This window comes from Octodon degus, unplaced genomic scaffold (assembly GCF_000260255.1).
Source record: "Octodon degus isolate 3935 unplaced genomic scaffold, OctDeg1.0 scaffold00036, whole genome shotgun sequence".
Lineage (NCBI taxonomy): Eukaryota > Metazoa > Chordata > Mammalia > Rodentia > Octodontidae > Octodon > Octodon degus.
The window spans coordinates 4,013,278-4,020,461 of record NW_004524612.1 but is presented as its reverse complement, the minus strand read 5'-3'; positions in this window follow the sequence as shown (position 1 = coordinate 4,020,461).

The window sequence follows — 7,184 nt, the reverse complement described above, 5'->3', positions numbered from 1 at the left end:
TAAATAGGATCTCAAGTCCACATCTTGTACAGCAATTAACCACTAAGAAGAATATATGCAGTGTGTTATTTGTTGAAAAAAACCCAATATGTTTGATACAAGTACTTCTCCACAATATTTCCATAAAAATGCATTCCCAAATAAAAATATCTTAATGCACATATATTATGTATTTTTTAAAAAGTTACTTAAGTATGTGGATTATGTTTCTACAGTATTTAATAAACTATATTGAACAGGCATAATTAGATATTTTTATATGTCTGAACTTAATACATGGTGTCTTTTCATTAAGCATGATGAAGTGAAGAGTATTTTTTATTTTCAATTGGAGTTCATATTTATGTAAGTTTTCCTTTGTCTTTAAAATTAGGAGGTATAGACCATAAAAATTAATTTTCTTAATTAAAAAAAGAAGAAAAAAGAGTTTACTGAATTAAAAATTTGTGCGATGTTGGTGTTTTTAAATTTCCTGTATGAGCTCTTTTTTCACCTATTAGTTACTTAAGACTATTGTTTAATTTCCACATGTTCCTTATTTTCCCAATTTTGGCATTGCTGAATTTTAATATCATCATGTTATACTTACAGAATCTGCTTTCTGTAGGTGCCAGCTGTTACTCTTACTGAGATGACAGGTGTATGGTGAGGCATATTTCTCACCATAAATTGTTAAAAGACAAAGAATCTTGATTATAATGTTCATAATCCAAATTTATTAGAATTTATCCTACCCAGGGTTTATTGAGCCTTTTAGATATATAGATAATTTTCATCACATCTTGGAGGGCTTGGCCATTATTCTACAGACATTTTGCTCTTACTTTTTCTTATATTGGGTAGCAAAAATTGACAAATATTTACATTTTATAAATTTTAAATCTAGTGTTTCACTGCACAATAAGGTTGCCTTTATTTCTAGTGTCATATTGCCATTGAAATGTAAAGATTTAAAGTTTAATTTAGTCCTTTAAATTCTGTAATTACTTTTATAAGACTAACAATAACTAATGTTTATAGTAGAAAGAAATTATTTCTAAGTTATTCACATAGAGTATTAAACATATTTCTCATTTGAACATGTTAGAAACTTAATTGCAAAACATAGTGGGTCCTATGAACAAACAGCTGCATTTCAAAACATCAATGTAATGGGTTTCTCTTTAGTCATTGCAACTTTTACTTTGCAAGTAAATTACTGAGAAAACATTCCTGGACTAGTGCTGTAAGGATCTCCAAAATTTCATAGCTCCACAAAAGCAATGAAAAACACTGGCAAAAACTGGCAAAATCACCTTTTCAGAACTCTGGAAATCAATCAAGGGCTTGCAGCAAGGTAGAGAGCACTGACTGAAGGAAAATGGCTGAATCTCACTATGAAGAGTGGGGCCTGTGGTGATTTCATATGACCTGTTTTCACATTACTATTCTAAGCCCCACAGCAGCCTTAAAAATAAACAACTTGTAATAATCATAGCTGGGAAAACCAGCAGCCTTGTGGCCACTGGAGGATGCAAGTTTGATTTGGAGTGCCCCAAAGAGTTACATTTTTTAATAATTTTTATTATTCAATCTCTCTGGAAGCTCTTTTGAAACCTCCACTTGAAACACTTGTCATTATTTCTCTTGACATAGAACTTGTTCTGCACAAATATTCAGTACTTTTCCTTAAAATGCTTGCTGAAAATAATCAGCAGGGGCAGTTTAACATCACTGCTGCCTAAGGTAGCAATCAGTTGTGAACAATCAAAGGGTAAAAAAATGACAGGGAGGGAGGAGGCAGAGAGAAAGAAGGGAGAGAGGGAGGGAGGGGGGAGATAGAGACCGACGTGCAGAGAGTGAGGGAGTGAGACAGAGAGAGAGAGAGAGAGAGAGAGAGAGAGAGAGAGAGAGAGAGAGAGAGAGAGAGAACAGACAGAGACCAAGCTGGGTAATAAATTGTCCCGGATGGTGCTTTAGAATTCCTCAACATATTGCTGGGAATCTAGAAGGCCACACAAATATACAGAGATGTTTGCATACCACAGTAGATGTTAAGACATTCATCTTGCACCTTTAGTCCATCTTTGAAATTTTGTACATGCAGAAAGCGAAGACTAAGGCAAAGTTGTAGATTTCCCAGCAAAAACCACAAGGCAAGACTCATCGTGTACATATAATCTCTGACAAAGGCTGAGAGAGGTACTGATTCAAGGGAACTGAGGGTACAGCTGCAATCATCACCTGACCCGTAAGCTAACAATAAAGAGACCTGAAGACAACACGTGATGAATAATGCAGACTTTACAAAATTAGTTCAGGAAAGTCAGTAAATGAAAACAAAAACAAAAACAAAACCTGTGACATGAATAATAAACAGCAACCTAAACAAATCCTGGGTGGAGAGAGAACCTAATTTCCAGAAGTGATGTGATTTTTGAAAGCCACAGTGTTCACCAAAAAATTACAACTGATGCCGAGAAACAAGAACTAGTTTAAAAGCATTCTGTTTAAATGATGATTTCTAATTCAAAGACGTCTCCTTTCTCCTCTTTCAAAATTATTTATGGAAGTTGCCTTAGTAGCTAGTGTTTTATATCTTTTTTATGTTTTTTATTTACTAGGCAATCTGATGTTACTTCCTCGATTTATTTATTTAATGTAATTGAACTACTAAGTTTAAAAAGCCTAGGAACACATATTTTATGTTGTTGTTAAAAACAGGGACTACTCTTAATTTCAGGGTTTTCAAAATAAATCTGACAGCAAATAAATAATATTTTATCATAATTAAATTTTGGCCCCAAATTTACTTATGTTATAAGCTTTTCATTAAACACAATGGGCCCTTTCACGAGCAGAACCAAAGTTCAAGTCTTTCAATGTGCAAAGGATTTTGAGTTATTCAATGTGCCATGTAGGATTTTGAGAGCATGAAACTTTGCCAGGAGATGTAATAAGGTGCAGCAAAGCCTCGGGCACAGGAGACCGCTTTTGTAAATGTCGTCATGTGAGACAACAACCGTACCTACTTCTTATATATTTTACTTAACTTCCATTGGCTCTGCGATTGTTTTGTAACACTTTGATTTATTTGATCATTAAAAAATTTTTAGCCCAGGTGTAATTTTTGGTTCAATGCAACAATTTTTTATTATTGAAGTGATAGCCATTGTCAGACAAAATCAAGAGTGGAATCTATGTTAAATAACTTATCTTGTAGAGAAAGACATGCATGAATGTGCATAAAACAGTCAAAAAATAACAATTTCCATACACAAAGTAGAGAAAGAGTAGATAGGCTGCTACAGAGACTTAGAAGAAAATTCTGGGAAAAGTTGCTTTTGAGCAGAAACTCGTGACTACATAACATTCTAAATTAGATTTGAGAAAAGAGAAATACAGGGCAAGAATAACATCATACTTCCCTGACAAGCACAGGGCCTGAGTTCAATCCCCGGTTCCACCAAAAAAAAAAAAAAAAAAAAGAAAAGAAAAAAGAAGAATAACATCATAATGAAAGAAAGTAGTTTTGAGCATACCTAAAATTTTGGGTTGGTTTATGTTCAAGCCAAATGACTAAGAATAAAATAATTAATTTTCATTGAGGACATACCACATACAAGGCACACTTCTGTTATTTACACAAGTATTTGATATGTTTTTTTCAGGCACTGGAGCAGCAGAGAAAGAGGCAGAAGGAAAATGGGAAAGTGGATTCATTATCTTTGAGGACAGAGAGAGAATCCGGGGAGGATGAGGGATTCTTGGAGTTGAACGAAGAGAGGCTGAAGCCTTTGCGACCTTTTGCCAGGGATGGAGTTTGAGGGGGATGTTTAGATATACCTGAGGAGCTGGTTGGGGTCTTCCCTGAGATGGCAGGAAGGGTGAAAGGAAATTGCACCCTGGGCTGAGCTGGAGAAGAAGAGGGAGGTGGTCTTGGGGAAGATGGGCTGTTGTTGCAGGGGCTTCAGTCATATTAGATGACCACCATAATGATGCAGGAATTCATACTCAGGCCAGAACCTATCAATATTAATCTGGGGGTCCCCAACTCCTGGACAAAGGGTGAATATTCATTTATGGCCAGTTAGGAAGCAGGCAACACAGAGATGTGCAGCAAGCAATAAGGGCAAGTTCATCTGTATTTATTAGCACTCCCCATTGCTCAGATTACTGCCTGAGTTCCACCTCCTGTCAGGTCAGTGGAAACATTTGATTCTCATAGAAGCACAACCCTGCTGTGAACCATTCATAAGGAGATCTAAGTTGCATGCTCAATAGGAGAACCTGATGGCTGATGGCCTGAGGTGGAGCAAAGACTGCCTTAGGTGTCAAAATTGAAGTAAAGATTATTTTTCTTGTAAAGTTTCATTGTACTTTCATTGTATAGTTCACACAGCAATTTATTTCTGTTGTTGTTTTTTAGATTTTGTGAATGAACAGTTGATGTTGAGAAAGTTGATGTTTATTCTAAACATTCAATAAGAATCTTAAAATCTGATGTTTTATTTTATTTTCCTATTATATACCCATTGTATAATAAAACTCATAAAATTAAAATTAATAATTAATTAATAGAAACACTTCTAAAATAAATGTGGGTGTTATACACCCACCTAGTGCTCCTTTTGGGGAAATTTAACCCAAAATTGCCCTAGTACCATCCCTCATCCCCACTCTGTGGGCTGATTTCTTTTATGAATTCAGTCCCTAGAGCCAAAAAGGTTGGGGACTGCTAGCATTGTCTTTGATGTTGCTATTTATTTTCACTCTGAATTTCTCACATAAGAAAAACAATATGATATTTAGTTGTGTGTTTGATGTATTAGTGGATTAGCTAACTTAATCTCTAACACGTATGAGGTAGATATTACAGAAATACCTCAGATCACAAATGCTTCTGTTTGAGAAGAATTTGATTGGCAAACAGAAGCACTCAGAATTTTGCTGCTGTTAACAAACCCCACCTTGGTTGACAAACATGACCACAGACACTTTCCTCAGAACTGTGGAATAAATTAAGTTTATGAGCTGAGGTATCACTGTACTACGATATTAGTCTGACCATTTTGTATATTGAATAAAAAGTACCTAAGTTAGTTTAGGGATATATTTTAATAAGCAGACTCTTACATGTTCTCCTGGTAAATCTCCATCCTGTAATATATATAGTAGGATCTGCTCTGCCAGAATATGGCAGCTGGATGTCACTTTTATGGTTGTGTTTCTTAGGATGATCATGCCTGTCTTGCTAGCAGACTCCCTCTATGGATTCTTGTTGAGTTTGATGAGGTTCCTTATCATCAGAGAAGTTCACATGACAAGGATGCAATCATGTATTAAAAATAAGACAGAGATCAAATCTTAGATGCAAGAGGTTAGGAGGAAGAAGAAAAGGTATGAAAAAGGAATTAAGATGTACTTACATTTCTTGTATGGAGTTGGTAAGTGTACCTGACACACCCCAGCTCCTTTTTCTTTCATCCTTCTCACTTCCTTCCTTCCCCTCCATCCCTCTCCATCTCTTGATCCTCTTCTCTTTGCCAATGATCTCTTTTACTGTGTGCTATTACTGTCTCTGATATTGCTCTTAGTTTTCTCTGAGTTTCTCACTCAAGAAAAATGTGATATTTAGTTGTGTGTTTCACGTATTTCACTTAACATTATGGTTTTAAGGGGAATCTATTTTCTTACCAATGATTCTGTTATCATTCTTTATGGCAGAGTAGTACTCCATGGTGTATAAATATATTTTCTCTATCTGTTGATGGATCCATGGGCTGCTTCCAACATTTAGCTATTGTAAATAGGCAAGGATTTTCTGAATATAACCTGACTGCAAAGGAAACAATTCTGAGAATTGACAAATGGGATCATATTAAACTAAAAACATTCTATACAGCAAAACAACCAACAGAGTGAAAATACAACCTCTGGAATGGGTAAAAATATTTTCCAGGGATTCCTCAGAAGATTATTATTTTGAAATATATAAAAAATAAACTCTCCCAATAAAAAAGAAAGAGGCCCTAATAGCAGTGTGTCCTTGGGATACTGGACTTGCTATCAGAAGATTTAGTAACCACACACCGCTAATCCCAGCATCACACATTCTAGACACAGCCATTGCTGAAAAAAAGCCCCACTTATGACCACATGAGGGTCTGAATGACATCTAGACATAAGCCAAAGCACTGACCTATCAATCCTCACACCAAAATAGGCAAGCAAAATGAATAGATATTTCACAAAAGTGCAAGTGGCCAATAAATAAATGAAGAAACATTCAACACAACTCACTATCAGAGAAATACAAAATAAAAGAATACTGAGTTTCCAAAGAATGGCCATCATTAAGAAATCAAACAACAAACACTAGAGAGGCTGCAGAGAAAAGGGAACACTTCTACCATGTTAATGAGAATAGAAACTAGTACAATCATGATGGAAATCACTATAGAGATTCTTCAAAATACTAACCCTAGAATTCCCACATGGCCCAGTATAGGAGACACTTCCAGGTCTTTGTCTCGATCCAAGAAGCCAATATTTGTAATCCCAAAGTTATGTTATTGGAATCCCATCAAGTTGATTCCAATCTACCACTTTCAGTGCAACCCACGGTGAAAATAAAGACACTAAATTATATTTTCAATCATCGGGGAGTCAAGGGGCTCTAAGCCATGAAGATGGTTTTCTAGAACCAAGAGAGTGACCCAGGGCCTTGCCCGGTTTTTATTCAGTGGGGGAGTGGCTTGAGGAGGATTGACAGAATTGTGGGAAGTAGGTGATCATTGCGAGTTGAGCTAGGTGGGTGGCCTACATTTACCTAAGGCCAATTGATAAACAGAAGTCCTAGCCATCTCTGTACATAGGAAATAGGGTCAGGCTCAGTCAAAATGGAGACAGTCACTCTTCTTTCAAGGAGAGCTGCTCAGGTGGTCCTCCACAGCCCAGCTATTCCCTTTCTAGGTTTCTTCCTGAAAGTGTTGAAGACATGATGTTGTAGAGATACATGCACACCCACGTTTATAGCAGCACAATTCATAATAGTTATCATGTATTTATTTTCATCCATTGATAGAGATTTTGAGGAATGTTCTAAGTGGAGCCTGGTTTTCAAATCTGACAAAGACAACTGTGGTAGAGGGCCTAATAGCCGTGTGTGCTTGTGATGCTGGACTCACTATCAGAAGAGGTAG